The sequence below is a fragment of the Spermophilus citellus genome, assembly GCF_964194105.1.
Source record: "Spermophilus citellus genome assembly, chromosome: 15".
NCBI lineage: Eukaryota > Metazoa > Chordata > Mammalia > Rodentia > Sciuridae > Spermophilus > Spermophilus citellus.
In genome coordinates this window covers 767,292-786,042 of record NC_138195.1, presented here as the reverse complement: position 1 = coordinate 786,042, position 18,751 = coordinate 767,292, and the positions used below count along the sequence as shown (strand labels likewise).

The window sequence follows — 18,751 nt, the reverse complement described above, 5'->3', positions numbered from 1 at the left end:
TTGAACACTGTGGCACTGAGAGCTCCTAATCCTGCAACTTGGGTTGCTATCTATCCAAGCAGGGATTCTCCAGAGAGATCCTTACCAGTCATGCTAATTTTGGAGTTTTCTGAGATGCTTGGCATTCCCTTCAGCAATCCAGTCCATGGCCATGTCACAGAGCTTGAAGGTGGTACACATCTTGGACACAAAACCACGAACCCCTTCAGAGACTGGCCAAAATTCAGGACGAATACAGGAACTTAGGATCATGGTAGGTGTTGCCCATCTGCAAGGCAAGCAGCAGTCCATTCATAAATTGGCCATGAGGAGTCCTGCAAAGATTTACACTACACAGGACACATTCATGGCTGCATTCTTCTCTCTACTCCCTTTAACCACAAACCCAGTGGGATCCACTGATATAGAAAGACTCACTAGTTAACAGTCCATTTCAATTCAACAACGACAACAACAACAACAACAAAAGGATTTCCCTTCATGTTCTCAGAGCATGAGACAAAACAACAAATTGAAACACACACCCACACAAAACCACACCTGTATTTGGTCTTCATCTATCCACCCTGTCCTCTGACTGGTGGGTCAAAATATGTTACCCAGCAGTGGCCTGTCCTGTCTCAGCTCTGGTCTCCCTGGCCATCTCTGTGTAGTTGTCAGGAGCCAGCAATGAGCCAACACTTCTTTCTCAGGAAAGGCCCCTGTTCAGACCATTCAAGGCATTTGGCTATCCACACATCACTAGGTGCCAAGAAAGAAGGACTCTGGCCTTGGTACAGACAAACAAGTGAGCCCATTGGGACTGGAACTGCCTCTGGGTGCCTCAACTCCTGGATCCCAAGTTCAGAGAGTTCCATCACCAAGGAAGTGAGGTGAGGTCACTTCCTTCAGGGAAGTGAATGAGGTCACTGCCTTGGCAACCACTTTGTCCTAACAGTTGTTTCCATGGGTCCCATGAGATGGAGGCTGCCCCACCTTGCTGTGACATTTTCACAAGACACACAGGTTTATATACCCTAGGAGCCCAGGATCAGCAATCCACACAGGCCTGATTGTGTCCATCTTCCCTGCCTGGAGAAGAGAGAGGCCGACTCAGCCTCATCCCTTTATCCTGACTGGGTAGTTGGCCATGAAAGATGACGTTAGACCACACAGGTCTGAACTGGCTGCCTACATTTGCTCCAGGGATCATTTTGGCATCTGCCTTTGAGCTTCTCAGCAGCTGTAGGAATCCCTACATACCCGTATGGCAAGAGCAACTCAGGACCTGCTGTTATGTGAAAATAGATTGAGGGAACAGAGTGTGGTTAAGGGTCATATCATGTTCGATTTGGGATAGGAGTCATGCTGCTGGATGTATACAGGTACTGGGCAACTGGGATATTTTTTAGAATGTAAGGTGAAATGTAAGTATGAAAATAGATAACAAGGTAAGATCTGAAGCACACAAGGGCGTTGGGCCCCTGATTTGGATATATACTTTTGAATATTCACTGAAGGCCATTTTGAGTATTCAGAAATGAATATGTATGTCAGGAAAATGAATATTTCTGAGAAATACATGGTGGACATGAAAGAATCAAGGTAGTATAAGTATATGACACATAAAATTCATGTTTGCAAATTATACTGTGTGTGTATGTATATGTATAAATATATATTAAAATGTAGTAGTACTTATGCCAATCGAAATTCATAAAGGGATATATATCCTTCACATACCCAAAATATTCATTTTCCTCTACATTGTTTCATGTATAAACTTGTTGAAGTATAAAGCTCACCACAGTTTGAATTTTCAGTTACCTCAGTGTACTGGGGGGGCAGTGATCTCTTCATGAAATTCGTATTTTCCAAAATGAGAGTACTCTCAAAATATACCTGTGATGGCAGTAGGAGTATATATATACAAACATATACATTGTGACCCAAGCGACAGAGACAGGGAGTCAGGAGGTTACATATTTGTTCCTTTTGAAAATTCATGGAGAAAAAAAAGGAGAAAAATGTGTGACAGGTTTTATAATATGTATCTCTGATGAAGCAAAAGGCAAGTCCATGTATACACCATGCCTCCTATCAAATGCCTCTACTTCTATTCTTTTAGGATTATTTTTATGGATGTTACAATAAATAGTCAGAGTCTAGTAGGTTATGGGTCAGTGTCAGAGATTCAATGTTTCAAAGGGCAAAAGGGAAAATGAGTCTACTATGTATGCGAACACGTGCCACATAAAAATCTTCCACTGTCATCCACCAGCATGCCTTGACATTACTATCACCCCAAATAAGACACAATGAGAGGAGAAGAGGAAAAAACTCTGTGAATACGTATCTGGAATTGGAAATTCTGAGGAGCTCACAAACTTGGGTGTGGCAGAAGAGATCCCAAAAGTAGGGGACAGGGTAAACCTTCCACAAACATGGAACTTTGCTGGCTTAATGACTTCTTGACTATCTGCCTCCGGCATTTGTGCACTAGAAATATAGCTTTGTGCTTTAGCTTCTTTTGTAGTGAGACCATGAAAGCTTGGTCTCAGTCTCTGTGAACAGGAGGACATGGTTTCATATTTTCCAGTACCAACAGGAGGCAGCAGAGCTGAATCCTCTCTTTGTAGCTAACTGTGGCCGTTGGGGTATGAATGTCTCCCTGGGTGGATTGTGAAGCCTTCGGCTCACCCTCCAGTTTTAATGGCATTTCTTGCAGCTTCCCTGGAAAATTGGTGTTTGTTTTTGAAATACATAAAGGTCAACTGGGACACAGTGCTGGAGGGAGCTCTGTCACGTGGGGTGAGTCAGGGTCTGAAGGAAAAAAAAAACACGAACTGGGCTGCTACCCCATATATCTTACCCACTTGAGCGTAGCAACTTGATTCTGAGCATCGCACCCAATCCTCTCCCCACAACAACGTGCCTTTATATTTTAGGGTCTGCTGGCTACACCTTGTCAGTCACAGGTCATTTGGAAGCCAATGACAGAACCCCAGGGGCCCACCACAGATGGTGGATCACACACCTGCACTCCATTGCTCCCGGCCCAGTTCCCTGCTGGCTCCTACTCACTGGCATCTCTGTTCTTCACCATGGTCATGAATTCCACTCAGTCAAAAACAGCCCTCGCTGGTTCATCATGATGAGCAACAGGAGATCTAAAGGTTCTCCAGGGATTTCTGGTCATGGGATTCTCAAAAACCTCATGGTATTGGCCTAGCCATATTTCAAGAGTGAAGAAGTTGGCACCGTGGGTTTTGATTCACTCAGGAGCCATTAAGTGTTGAGGAATCTCCTTTCAATAAAAGCTCTGGAGATCTCATGCAGGCAAGGCTTTTCAAGGAGTGGCAATAGGTCACAGGAATCCAGGCCCATCAGGGTCTAAAATATGAGGTTCATGTGAGTTTTGGCTCTCAAGTATAGCTTAAAAGGCTTGAACAGCCAAATCATGTGAAATCCTGGCTGAGATTCCCAGTGCTGTGGAGAAAGCAACCCTCGGCCGAGGTCTCAGTTTCCAAAGGCTCCTCGGATGCCTGGCCTTCTCAAATCCCAACACAATTCATGGCAAGTGTTCTCTGAGATCAGTTCCAGAACTCAGTCTCTAATGGCATCACACCAGAGTTCAAGCTGAGGTGGACCCAGTCATCTTTTCCAACCACCACACAAAAGACCACTATTCTAACAAAAACACTCCCACATGGCCCTCATCTTCTTCCATACAGACACGCATCATAACATTCTGGCTGGGGGTTTGCATAGGGGGAGCAGTCTAAGATGGTGTTCAAAGTAAGCTCTCATGCCCATCATATGCCAAATGTCATGGTGGCCTGGACACCCTTCCTGAGAAACAGATAGATAAAACGAGCCTCTAGAGAATACTGCTCTGTTTCTCAAATTAGAGGCCTCCTGCCTGCCAGGGGTAGATTCTTTATGTGCACTGGAGTCATGTAAAAACCCAAACACCTGTGTGCTAGTTACTGGAGGGTTTGCAACAACTCATTTGACCCAGAGAATACCTGTTCTTACTTCAGAGGGGTCAGGAGCCTAACCAGAGGAAGGCAAGAAGTCGACTTCATCCAATATTACACTTCTTTTTCCCCCTTTTAGATTTGGATGGACACATGGGATTTTTCTTGAGTTTCCTGGGGTGCTGAGAATGTAATTCACAGCCACAAAGAGGGCCAGGAGTCTGATTCAGACACAGCTTTTACAAAGCACTTTACCTAAAAGGCACAGATTAGGCCTCTTCATTTCCATTTGAAACTGTCTTCTTGAGGATCCCCAAAGGAGTGCCCCAAGGCAAAGACCTCCCTGACACTCAGGGGAACAGAACAACAGGGAAGAAAGAAGCCTGGAGAAAAACTTTTCTTTAATTGAACACTGTGGCACTGAGAGCTCCTAATCCTGCAACTTGGGTTGCTATCTATCCAAGCAGGGATTCTCCAGAGAGATCCTTACCAGTCATGCTAATTTTGGAGTTTTCTGAGATGCTTGGCATTCCCTTCAGCAATCCAGTCCATGGCCATGTCACAGAGCTTGAAGGTGGTACACATCTTGGACACAAAACCACGAACCCCTTCAGAGACTGGCCAAAATTCAGGAAGAATACAGGAACTTAGGATCATGGTAGGTGTTGCCCATCTGCAAGGCAAGCAGCAGTCCATTCATAAATTGGCCATGAGGAGTCCTGCAAAGATTTCTACTACACAGGACACATTCACATCTGCATTCTTCTCTCCACCCTGTTTAACCACAAACCCAGTGGGATCCACTGACGTAGAAAGACTCACTAGTTAACAGTCCATTTCAAACCAACAACAACAACAACAACAATAACAACAACAAAAGGTTTTTCCTTCATGTTCTCAGAACATGAGACAAAATGACAAATTGAAACACACACCCACTAAGACACACAAAACCACACCTGTATTTGGTCTTCATCTATCCACCCTGTCCTCTGACTGGTGGGTCAAAATATGTTACCCAGCAGTGGCCTGTCTCAGCTCTGGTCTCCCTGGCTATCTCTGTGTAGTTGTCAGGAGCCAGCAATGAGCCAACACTTCTTTCTCAGGAAAGGCCCCTGTTCAGACCATTCAAGGCATTTGGCTATCCACACATCACTAGGTGCCAAGAAAGAAGGACTCTGGCCTTGGTACAGACAAACAAGTGAGCCCATTGGGACTGGAACTGCCTCTGGGTGCCTCGCCTCCTGGATCCCAAGTTCAGAGAGTTCCATCACCAAGGAAGTGAGGTGAGGTCACTTCCTTCAGGGAAGTGAATGAGGTCACTGCCTTGGCAACCACTTTGTCCTAACAGTTGTTTCCATGGGTCCCATGAGATGGAGGCTGCCCCACCTTCCTGGGACATTTTCACAAGACACAAAGGTCTATATACCCTAGGAGCCCGGGATCAGCAATCCACACAGGCCTGATTGTGTCCATCTTCCCTGCCTTGAGAAGACAGAGGCTGACTCAGCCTCATCCCTTCATCCTGACTGGGTAGTTGGCCATGGAGGATGACGTTAGACCTCACAGGTCCTAACTGGCTGCCTACATTTGCTCCAGGTTTCATTTCGGCATCTGCCTTTGAGCTTCTCAGCAGCTGTAGGATTCCCTACATACCCCTATGGCAAGAGCAACTCAGGACCTGCTGTTATGTGAAAATAGATTGAGGGAACAAAGTGTGGTTAAGGGTCATATCATGTTCGATTTGGGATAGGAGTCATGCTGCTGGATGTATACTGGTACTGGGCAACTGGGATATTTTTTAGAATGTAAGGTGAAATGTAAGTATGAAAATAGATAACTAGGTAAGATCTGAAGCACACAAGGGCATTGGGCCCCTGATTTGGATATATACTTTTGAATATTCACTGAAGGCCATTTTGAGTATTCAGAAATGAATATGTATGTCAGGAAAATGAATATTTCTGAGAAATACATGGTGGACATGAAAGAATCAAGGTAGTATAAGTATATGACACATAAAATTCATGTTTGCAAATTATAGTGTGTGTGTATGTATATGTATAAATATATATTAAAATGTAGTAGTACTTATGCCAATCGAAATTCATAAAGGGATATATATCCTTCACATACCCAAAATATTCATTTTCCTCTACATTGTTTCATGTATAAACTTGTTGAAGTATAAAGCTCACCACAGTTTGAATTTTCAGTTACCTCAGTGTACTGGGGGGGCAGTGATCTCTTCATGAAATTCGTATTTTCCAAAATGAGAGTACTCTCAAAATATACCTGTGATGGCAGTAGGAGTATATATATACAAACATATACATTGTGACCCAAGCGACAGAGACAGGGAGTCAGGAGGTTACATATTTGTTCCTTTTGAAAATTCATGGAGAAAAAAAAGGAGAAAAATGTGTGACAGGTTTTATAATATGTATCTCTGATGAAGCAAAAGGCAAGTCCATGTATACACCATGCCTCCTATCAAATGCCTCTACTTCTATTCTTTTAGGATTATTTTTATGGATGTTACAATAAATAGTCAGAGTCTAGTAGGTTATGGGTCAGTGTCAGAGATTCAATGTTTCAAAGGGCAAAAGGGAAAATGAGTCTACTATGTATGCGAACACGTGCCACATAAAAATCTTCCACTGTCATCCACCAGCATGCCTTGACATTACTATCACCCCAAATAAGACACAATGAGAGGAGAAGAGGAAAAAAACTCTGTGAATACGTATCTGGAATTGGAAATTCTGAGGAGCTCACAAACTTGGGTGTGGCAGAAGAGATCCCAAAAGTAGGGGACAGGGTAAACCTTCCACAAACATGGAACTTTGCTGGCTTAATGACTTCTTGACTATCTGCCTCCGGCATTTGTGCACTAGAAATATAGCTTTGTGCTTTAGCTTCTTTTGTAGTGAGACCATGAAAGCTTGGTCTCAGTCTCTGTGAACAGGAGGACATGGTTTCATATTTTCCAGTACCAACAGGAGGCAGCAGAGCTGAATCCTCTCTTTGTAGCTAACTGTGGCCGTTGGGGTATGAATGTCTCCCTGGGTGGATTGTGAAGCCTTCGGCTCACCCTCCAGTTTTAATGGCATTTCTTGCAGCTTCCCTGGAAAATTGGTGTTTGTTTTTGAAATACATAAAGGTCAACTGGGACACAGTGCTGGAGGGAGCTCTGTCACGTGGGGTGAGTCAGGGTCTGAAGGAAAAAAAAAAACACGAACTGGGCTGCTACCCCATATATCTTACCCACTTGAGCGTAGCAACTTGATTCTGAGCATCGCACCCAATCCTCTCCCCACAACAACGTGCCTTTATATTTTAGGGTCTGCTGGCTGCACCTTGTCAGTCACAGGTCATTTGGAAGCCAATGACAGAACCCCAGGGGCCCACCACAGATGGTGGATCACACACCTGCACTCCATTGCTCCCGGCCCAGTTCCCTGCTGGCTCCTACTCACTGGCATCTCTGTTCTTCACCATGGTCATGAATTCCACTCAGTCAAAAACAGCCCTCGCTGGTTCATCATGATGAGCAACAGGAGATCTAAAGGTTCTCCAGGGATTTCTGGTCATGGGATTCTCAAAAACCTCATGGTATTGGCCTAGCCATATTTCAAGAGTGAAGAAGTTGGCACCGTGGGTTTTGATTCACTCAGGAGCCATTAAGTGTTGAGGAATCTCCTTTCAATAAAAGCTCTGGAGATCTCATGCAGGCAAGGCTTTTCAAGGAGTGGCAATAGGTCACAGGAATCCAGGCCCATCAGGGTCTAAAATATGAGGTTCATGTGAGTTTTGGCTCTCAAGTATAGCTTAAAAGGCTTGAACAGCCAAATCATGTGAAATCCTGGCTGAGATTCCCAGTGCTGTGGAGAAAGCAACCCTCGGCCGAGGTCTCAGTTTCCAAAGGCTCCTCGGATGCCTGGCCTTCTCAAATCCCAACACAATTCATGGCAAGTGTTCTCTGAGATCAGTTCCAGAACTCAGTCTCTAATGGCATCACACCAGAGTTCAAGCTGAGGTGGACCCAGTCATCTTTTCCAACCACCACACAAAAGACCACTATTCTAACAAAAACACTCCCACATGGCCCTCATCTTCTTCCATACAGACACGCATCATAACATTCTGGCTGGGGGTTTGCATAGGGGGAGCAGTCTAAGATGGTGTTCAAAGTAAGCTCTCATGCCCATCATATGCCAAATGTCATGGTGGCCTGGACACCCTTCCTGAGAAACAGATAGATAAAACGAGCCTCTAGAGAATACTGCTCTGTTTCTCAAATTAGAGGCCTCCTGCCTGCCAGGGGTAGATTCTTTATGTGCACTGGAGTCATGTAAAAACCCAAACACCTGTGTGCTAGTTACTGGAGGGTTTGCAACAACTCATTTGACCCAGAGAATACCTGTTCTTACTTCAGAGGGGTCAGGAGCCTAACCAGAGGAAGGCAAGAAGTCGACTTCATCCAATATTACACTTCTTTTTCCCCCTTTTAGATTTGGATGGACACATGGGATTTTTCTTGAGTTTCCTGGGGTGCTGAGAATGTAATTCACAGCCACAAAGAGGGCCAGGAGTCTGATTCAGACACAGCTTTTACAAAGCACTTTACCTAAAAGGCACAGATTAGGCCTCTTCATTTCCATTTGAAACTGTCTTCTTGAGGATCCCCAAAGGAGTGCCCCAAGGCAAAGACCTCCCTGACACTCAGGGGAACAGAACAACAGGGAAGAAAGAAGCCTGGAGAAAAACTTTTCTTTAATTGAACACTGTGGCACTGAGAGCTCCTAATCCTGCAACTTGGGTTGCTATCTATCCAAGCAGGGATTCTCCAGAGAGATCCTTACCAGTCATGCTAATTTTGGAGTTTTCTGAGATGCTTGGCATTCCCTTCAGCAATCCAGTCCATGGCCATGTCACAGAGCTTGAAGGTGGTACACATCTTGGACACAAAACCACGAACCCCTTCAGAGACTGGCCAAAATTCAGGAAGAATACAGGAACTTAGGATCATGGTAGGTGTTGCCCATCTGCAAGGCAAGCAGCAGTCCATTCATAAATTGGCCATGAGGAGTCCTGCAAAGATTTCTACTACACAGGACACATTCACATCTGCATTCTTCTCTCCACCCTGTTTAACCACAAACCCAGTGGGATCCACTGACGTAGAAAGACTCACTAGTTAACAGTCCATTTCAAACCAACAACAACAACAACAACAATAACAACAACAAAAGGTTTTTCCTTCATGTTCTCAGAACATGAGACAAAATGACAAATTGAAACACACACCCACTAAGACACACAAAACCACACCTGTATTTGGTCTTCATCTATCCACCCTGTCCTCTGACTGGTGGGTCAAAATATGTTACCCAGCAGTGGCCTGTCTCAGCTCTGGTCTCCCTGGCTATCTCTGTGTAGTTGTCAGGAGCCAGCAATGAGCCAACACTTCTTTCTCAGGAAAGGCCCCTGTTCAGACCATTCAAGGCATTTGGCTATCCACACATCACTAGGTGCCAAGAAAGAAGGACTCTGGCCTTGGTACAGACAAACAAGTGAGCCCATTGGGACTGGAACTGCCTCTGGGTGCCTCGCCTCCTGGATCCCAAGTTCAGAGAGTTCCATCACCAAGGAAGTGAGGTGAGGTCACTTCCTTCAGGGAAGTGAATGAGGTCACTGCCTTGGCAACCACTTTGTCCTAACAGTTGTTTCCATGGGTCCCATGAGATGGAGGCTGCCCCACCTTCCTGGGACATTTTCACAAGACACAAAGGTCTATATACCCTAGGAGCCCGGGATCAGCAATCCACACAGGCCTGATTGTGTCCATCTTCCCTGCCTTGAGAAGACAGAGGCTGACTCAGCCTCATCCCTTCATCCTGACTGGGTAGTTGGCCATGGAGGATGACGTTAGACCTCACAGGTCCTAACTGGCTGCCTACATTTGCTCCAGGTTTCATTTCGGCATCTGCCTTTGAGCTTCTCAGCAGCTGTAGGATTCCCTACATACCCCTATGGCAAGAGCAACTCAGGACCTGCTGTTATGTGAAAATAGATTGAGGGAACAAAGTGTGGTTAAGGGTCATATCATGTTCGATTTGGGATAGGAGTCATGCTGCTGGATGTATACTGGTACTGGGCAACTGGGATATTTTTTAGAATGTAAGGTGAAATGTAAGTATGAAAATAGATAACTAGGTAAGATCTGAAGCACACAAGGGCATTGGGCCCCTGATTTGGATATATACTTTTGAATATTCACTGAAGGCCATTTTGAGTATTCAGAAATGAATATGTATGTCAGGAAAATGAATATTTCTGAGAAATACATGGTGGACATGAAAGAATCAAGGTAGTATAAGTATATGACACATAAAATTCATGTTTGCAAATTATAGTGTGTGTGTATGTATATGTATAAATATATATTAAAATGTAGTAGTACTTATGCCAATCGAAATTCATAAAGGGATATATATCCTTCACATACCCAAAATATTCATTTTCCTCTACATTGTTTCATGTATAAACTTGTTGAAGTATAAAGCTCACCACAGTTTGAATTTTCAGTTACCTCAGTGTACTGGGGGGGCAGTGATCTCTTCATGAAATTCGTATTTTCCAAAATGAGAGTACTCTCAAAATATACCTGTGATGGCAGTAGGAGTATATATATACAAACATATACATTGTGACCCAAGCGACAGAGACAGGGAGTCAGGAGGTTACATATTTGTTCCTTTTGAAAATTCATGGAGAAAAAAAAGGAGAAAAATGTGTGACAGGTTTTATAATATGTATCTCTGATGAAGCAAAAGGCAAGTCCATGTATACACCATGCCTCCTATCAAATGCCTCTACTTCTATTCTTTTAGGATTATTTTTATGGATGTTACAATAAATAGTCAGAGTCTAGTAGGTTATGGGTCAGTGTCAGAGATTCAATGTTTCAAAGGGCAAAAGGGAAAATGAGTCTACTATGTATGCGAACACGTGCCACATAAAAATCTTCCACTGTCATCCACCAGCATGCCTTGACATTACTATCACCCCAAATAAGACACAATGAGAGGAGAAGAGGAAAAAAACTCTGTGAATACGTATCTGGAATTGGAAATTCTGAGGAGCTCACAAACTTGGGTGTGGCAGAAGAGATCCCAAAAGTAGGGGACAGGGTAAACCTTCCACAAACATGGAACTTTGCTGGCTTAATGACTTCTTGACTATCTGCCTCCGGCATTTGTGCACTAGAAATATAGCTTTGTGCTTTAGCTTCTTTTGTAGTGAGACCATGAAAGCTTGGTCTCAGTCTCTGTGAACAGGAGGACATGGTTTCATATTTTCCAGTACCAACAGGAGGCAGCAGAGCTGAATCCTCTCTTTGTAGCTAACTGTGGCCGTTGGGGTATGAATGTCTCCCTGGGTGGATTGTGAAGCCTTCGGCTCACCCTCCAGTTTTAATGGCATTTCTTGCAGCTTCCCTGGAAAATTGGTGTTTGTTTTTGAAATACATAAAGGTCAACTGGGACACAGTGCTGGAGGGAGCTCTGTCACGTGGGGTGAGTCAGGGTCTGAAGGAAAAAAAAAAAACACAAACTGGGCTGCTACCCCATATATCTTACCCACTTGAGCGTAGCAACTTGATTCTGAGCATCGCACCCAATCCTCTCCCCACAACAACGTGCCTTTATATTTTAGGGTCTGCTGGCTGCACCTTGTCAGTCACAGGTCATTTGGAAGCCAATGACAGAACCCCAGGGGCCCACCACAGATGGTGGATCACACACCTGCACTCCATTGCTCCCGGCCCAGTTCCCTGCTGGCTCCTACTCACTGGCATCTCTGTTCTTCACCATGGTCATGAATTCCACTCAGTCAAAAACAGCCCTCGCTGGTTCATCATGATGAGCAACAGGAGATCTAAAGGTTCTCCAGGGATTTCTGGTCATGGGATTCTCAAAAACCTCATGGTATTGGCCTAGCCATATTTCAAGAGTGAAGAAGTTGGCACCGTGGGTTTTGATTCACTCAGGAGCCATTAAGTGTTGAGGAATCTCCTTTCAATAAAAGCTCTGGAGATCTCATGCAGGCAAGGCTTTTCAAGGAGTGGCAATAGGTCACAGGAATCCAGGCCCATCAGGGTCTAAAATATGAGGTTCATGTGAGTTTTGGCTCTCAAGTATAGCTTAAAAGGCTTGAACAGCCAAATCATGTGAAATCCTGGCTGAGATTCCCAGTGCTGTGGAGAAAGCAACCCTCGGCCGAGGTCTCAGTTTCCAAAGGCTCCTCGGATGCCTGGCCTTCTCAAATCCCAACACAATTCATGGCAAGTGTTCTCTGAGATCAGTTCCAGAACTCAGTCTCTAATGGCATCACACCAGAGTTCAAGCTGAGGTGGACCCAGTCATCTTTTCCAACCACCACACAAAAGACCACTATTCTAACAAAAACACTCCCACATGGCCCTCATCTTCTTCCATACAGACACGCATCATAACATTCTGGCTGGGGGTTTGCATAGGGGGAGCAGTCTAAGATGGTGTTCAAAGTAAGCTCTCATGCCCATCATATGCCAAATGTCATGGTGGCCTGGACACCCTTCCTGAGAAACAGATAGATAAAACGAGCCTCTAGAGAATACTGCTCTGTTTCTCAAATTAGAGGCCTCCTGCCTGCCAGGGGTAGATTCTTTATGTGCACTGGAGTCATGTAAAAACCCAAACACCTGTGTGCTAGTTACTGGAGGGTTTGCAACAACTCATTTGACCCAGAGAATACCTGTTCTTACTTCAGAGGGGTCAGGAGCCTAACCAGAGGAAGGCAAGAAGTCGACTTCATCCAATATTACACTTCTTTTTCCCCCTTTTAGATTTGGATGGACACATGGGATTTTTCTTGAGTTTCCTGGGGTGCTGAGAATGTAATTCACAGCCACAAAGAGGGCCAGGAGTCTGATTCAGACACAGCTTTTACAAAGCACTTTACCTAAAAGGCACAGATTAGGCCTCTTCATTTCCATTTGAAACTGTCTTCTTGAGGATCCCCAAAGGAGTGCCCCAAGGCAAAGACCTCCCTGACACTCAGGGGAACAGAACAACAGGGAAGAAAGAAGCCTGGAGAAAAACTTTTCTTTAATTGAACACTGTGGCACTGAGAGCTCCTAATCCTGCAACTTGGGTTGCTATCTATCCAAGCAGGGATTCTCCAGAGAGATCCTTACCAGTCATGCTAATTTTGGAGTTTTCTGAGATGCTTGGCATTCCCTTCAGCAATCCAGTCCATGGCCATGTCACAGAGCTTGAAGGTGGTACACATCTTGGACACAAAACCACGAACCCCTTCAGAGACTGGCCAAAATTCAGGAAGAATACAGGAACTTAGGATCATGGTAGGTGTTGCCCATCTGCAAGGCAAGCAGCAGTCCATTCATAAATTGGCCATGAGGAGTCCTGCAAAGATTTCTACTACACAGGACACATTCACATCTGCATTCTTCTCTCCACCCTGTTTAACCACAAACCCAGTGGGATCCACTGACGTAGAAAGACTCACTAGTTAACAGTCCATTTCAAACCAACAACAACAACAACAACAATAACAACAACAAAAGGTTTTTCCTTCATGTTCTCAGAACATGAGACAAAATGACAAATTGAAACACACACCCACTAAGACACACAAAACCACACCTGTATTTGGTCTTCATCTATCCACCCTGTCCTCTGACTGGTGGGTCAAAATATGTTACCCAGCAGTGGCCTGTCTCAGCTCTGGTCTCCCTGGCTATCTCTGTGTAGTTGTCAGGAGCCAGCAATGAGCCAACACTTCTTTCTCAGGAAAGGCCCCTGTTCAGACCATTCAAGGCATTTGGCTATCCACACATCACTAGGTGCCAAGAAAGAAGGACTCTGGCCTTGGTACAGACAAACAAGTGAGCCCATTGGGACTGGAACTGCCTCTGGGTGCCTCGCCTCCTGGATCCCAAGTTCAGAGAGTTCCATCACCAAGGAAGTGAGGTGAGGTCACTTCCTTCAGGGAAGTGAATGAGGTCACTGCCTTGGCAACCACTTTGTCCTAACAGTTGTTTCCATGGGTCCCATGAGATGGAGGCTGCCCCACCTTCCTGGGACATTTTCACAAGACACAAAGGTCTATATACCCTAGGAGCCCGGGATCAGCAATCCACACAGGCCTGATTGTGTCCATCTTCCCTGCCTTGAGAAGACAGAGGCTGACTCAGCCTCATCCCTTCATCCTGACTGGGTAGTTGGCCATGGAGGATGACGTTAGACCTCACAGGTCCTAACTGGCTGCCTACATTTGCTCCAGGTTTCATTTCGGCATCTGCCTTTGAGCTTCTCAGCAGCTGTAGGATTCCCTACATACCCCTATGGCAAGAGCAACTCAGGACCTGCTGTTATGTGAAAATAGATTGAGGGAACAAAGTGTGGTTAAGGGTCATATCATGTTCGATTTGGGATAGGAGTCATGCTGCTGGATGTATACTGGTACTGGGCAACTGGGATATTTTTTAGAATGTAAGGTGAAATGTAAGTATGAAAATAGATAACTAGGTAAGATCTGAAGCACACAAGGGCATTGGGCCCCTGATTTGGATATATACTTTTGAATATTCACTGAAGGCCATTTTGAGTATTCAGAAATGAATATGTATGTCAGGAAAATGAATATTTCTGAGAAATACATGGTGGACATGAAAGAATCAAGGTAGTATAAGTATATGACACATAAAATTCATGTTTGCAAATTATAGTGTGTGTGTATGTATATGTATAAATATATATTAAAATGTAGTAGTACTTATGCCAATCGAAATTCATAAAGGGATATATATCCTTCACATACCCAAAATATTCATTTTCCTCTACATTGTTTCATGTATAAACTTGTTGAAGTATAAAGCTCACCACAGTTTGAATTTTCAGTTACCTCAGTGTACTGGGGGGGCAGTGATCTCTTCATGAAATTCGTATTTTCCAAAATGAGAGTACTCTCAAAATATACCTGTGATGGCAGTAGGAGTATATATATACAAACATATACATTGTGACCCAAGCGACAGAGACAGGGAGTCAGGAGGTTACATATTTGTTCCTTTTGAAAATTCATGGAGAAAAAAAAGGAGAAAAATGTGTGACAGGTTTTATAATATGTATCTCTGATGAAGCAAAAGGCAAGTCCATGTATACACCATGCCTCCTATCAAATGCCTCTACTTCTATTCTTTTAGGATTATTTTTATGGATGTTACAATAAATAGTCAGAGTCTAGTAGGTTATGGGTCAGTGTCAGAGATTCAATGTTTCAAAGGGCAAAAGGGAAAATGAGTCTACTATGTATGCGAACACGTGCCACATAAAAATCTTCCACTGTCATCCACCAGCATGCCTTGACATTACTATCACCCCAAATAAGACACAATGAGAGGAGAAGAGGAAAAAAACTCTGTGAATACGTATCTGGAATTGGAAATTCTGAGGAGCTCACAAACTTGGGTGTGGCAGAAGAGATCCCAAAAGTAGGGGACAGGGTAAACCTTCCACAAACATGGAACTTTGCTGGCTTAATGACTTCTTGACTATCTGCCTCCGGCATTTGTGCACTAGAAATATAGCTTTGTGCTTTAGCTTCTTTTGTAGTGAGACCATGAAAGCTTGGTCTCAGTCTCTGTGAACAGGAGGACATGGTTTCATATTTTCCAGTACCAACAGGAGGCAGCAGAGCTGAATCCTCTCTTTGTAGCTAACTGTGGCCGTTGGGGTATGAATGTCTCCCTGGGTGGATTGTGAAGCCTTCGGCTCACCCTCCAGTTTTAATGGCATTTCTTGCAGCTTCCCTGGAAAATTGGTGTTTGTTTTTGAAATACATAAAGGTCAACTGGGACACAGTGCTGGAGGGAGCTCTGTCACGTGGGGTGAGTCAGGGTCTGAAGGAAAAAAAAAAAACACAAACTGGGCTGCTACCCCATATATCTTACCCACTTGAGCGTAGCAACTTGATTCTGAGCATCGCACCCAATCCTCTCCCCACAACAACGTGCCTTTATATTTTAGGGTCTGCTGGCTGCACCTTGTCAGTCACAGGTCATTTGGAAGCCAATGACAGAACCCCAGGGGCCCACCACAGATGGTGGATCACACACCTGCACTCCATTGCTCCCGGCCCAGTTCCCTGCTGGCTCCTACTCACTGGCATCTCTGTTCTTCACCATGGTCATGAATTCCACTCAGTCAAAAACAGCCCTCGCTGGTTCATCATGATGAGCAACAGGAGATCTAAAGGTTCTCCAGGGATTTCTGGTCATGGGATTCTCAAAAACCTCATGGTATTGGCCTAGCCATATTTCAAGAGTGAAGAAGTTGGCACCGTGGGTTTTGATTCACTCAGGAGCCATTAAGTGTTGAGGAATCTCCTTTCAATAAAAGCTCTGGAGATCTCATGCAGGCAAGGCTTTTCAAGGAGTGGCAATAGGTCACAGGAATCCAGGCCCATCAGGGTCTAAAATATGAGGTTCATGTGAGTTTTGGCTCTCAAGTATAGCTTAAAAGGCTTGAACAGCCAAATCATGTGAAATCCTGGCTGAGATTCCCAGTGCTGTGGAGAAAGCAACCCTCGGCCGAGGTCTCAGTTTCCAAAGGCTCCTCGGATGCCTGGCCTTCTCAAATCCCAACACAATTCATGGCAAGTGTTCTCTGAGATCAGTTCCAGAACTCAGTCTCTAATGGCATCACACCAGAGTTCAAGCTGAGGTGGACCCAGTCATCTTTTCCAACCACCACACAAAAGACCACTATTCTAACAAAAACACTCCCACATGGCCCTCATCTTCTTCCATACAGACACGCATCATAACATTCTGGCTGGGGGTTTGCATAGGGGGAGCAGTCTAAGATGGTGTTCAAAGTAAGCTCTCATGCCCATCATATGCCAAATGTCATGGTGGCCTGGACACCCTTCCTGAGAAACAGATAGATAAAACGAGCCTCTAGAGAATACTGCTCTGTTTCTCAAATTAGAGGCCTCCTGCCTGCCAGGGGTAGATTCTTTATGTGCACTGGAGTCATGTAAAAACCCAAACACCTGTGTGCTAGTTACTGGAGGGTTTGCAACAACTCATTTGACCCAGAGAATACCTGTTCTTACTTCAGAGGGGTCAGGAGCCTAACCAGAGGAAGGCAAGAAGTCGACTTCATCCAATATTACACTTCTTTTTCCCCCTTTTAGATTTGGATGGACACATGGGATTTTTCTTGAGTTTCCTGGGGTGCTGAGAATGTAATTCACAGCCACAAAGAGGGCCAGGAGTCTGATTCAGACACAGCTTTTACAAAGCACTTTACCTAAAAGGCACAGATTAGGCCTCTTCATTTCCATTTGAAACTGTCTTCTTGAGGATCCCCAAAGGAGTGCCCCAAGGCAAAGACCTCCCTGACACTCAGGGGAACAGAACAACAGGGAAGAAAGAAGCCTGGAGAAAAACTTTTCTTTAATTGAACACTGTGGCACTGAGAGCTCCTAATCCTTCAACTTGGGTTGCTATCTATCCAAGCAGGGATTCTCCAGAGAGATCCTTACCAGTCATGCTAATTTTGGAGTTTTCTGAGATGCTTGGCATTCCCTTCAGCAATCCAGTCCATGGCCATGTCACAGAGCTTGAAGGTGGTACACATCTTGGACACAAAACCACGAACCCCTTCAGAGACTGGCCAAAATTCAGGAAGAATACAGGAACTTAGGATCATGGTAGGTGTTGCCCATCTGCAAGGCAAGCAGCAGTCCATTCATAAATTGGCCATGAGGAGTCCTGCAAAGATTTCTACTACACAGGACACATTCACATCTGCATTCTTCTCTCCACCCTGTTTAACCACAAACCCAGTGGGATCCACTGACGTAGAAAGACTCACTAGTTAACAGTCCATTTCAAACCAACAACAACAACAACAACAATAACAACAACAAAAGGTTTTTCCTTCATGTTCTCAGAACATGAGACAAAATGACAAATTGAAACACACACCCACTAAGACACACAAAACCACACCTGTATTTGGTCTTCATCTATCCACCCTGTCCTCTGACTGGTGGGTCAAAATATGTTACCCAGCAGTGGCCTGTCTCAGCTCTGGTCTCCCTGGCTATCTCTGTGTAGTTGTCAGGAGCCAGCAATGAGCCAACACTTCTTTCTCAGGAAAGGCCCCTGTTCAGACCATTCAAGGCATTTGGCTATCCACACATCACTAGGTGCCAAGAAAGAAGGACTCTGGCCTTGGTACAGACAAACAAGTGAGCCCATTGGGACTGGAACTGCCTCTGGGTGCCTCGCCTCCTGGATCCCAAGTTCAGAGAGTTCCATCACCAAGGAAGTGAGGTGAGGTCACTTCCTTCAGGGAAGTGAATGAGGTCACTGCCTTGGCAACCACTTTGTCCTAACAGTTGTTTCCATGGGTCCCATGAGATGGAGGCTGCCCCACCTTCCTGGGACATTTTCACAAGATACAAAGGTCTATATACCCTAGGAGCCCGGGATCAGCAATCCACACAGGCCTGATTGTGTCCATCTTCCCTGCCTTGAGAAGACAGAGGCTGACTCAGCCTCATCCCTTCATCCTGACTGGGTAGTTGGCCATGGAGGATGACGTTAGACCTCACAGGTCCTAACTGGCTGCCTACATTTGCTCCAGGTTTCATTTCGGCATCTGCCTTTGAGCTTCTCAGCAGCTGTAGGATTCCCTACATACCCCTATGGC

General features: G+C 44.8%; 1 long non-coding RNA gene across 1 annotated transcript; it reads right to left on the bottom strand.

Moving 5' to 3' along the window:
• Positions 1 to 230: 230 nt before the first annotated feature.
• Positions 231 to 17,750, bottom strand: LOC308634727. Its single transcript, XR_014019075.1, has 5 exons — positions 17,577 to 17,750; positions 13,201 to 13,383; positions 8,825 to 9,007; positions 4,450 to 4,632; positions 231 to 268 (listed from the first exon to the last, which is right to left on the bottom strand). It is a non-coding gene; the product is annotated as an uncharacterized lncRNA (long non-coding RNA).
• Between the last annotated feature and the right edge of the window lie 1,001 nt (positions 17,751 to 18,751).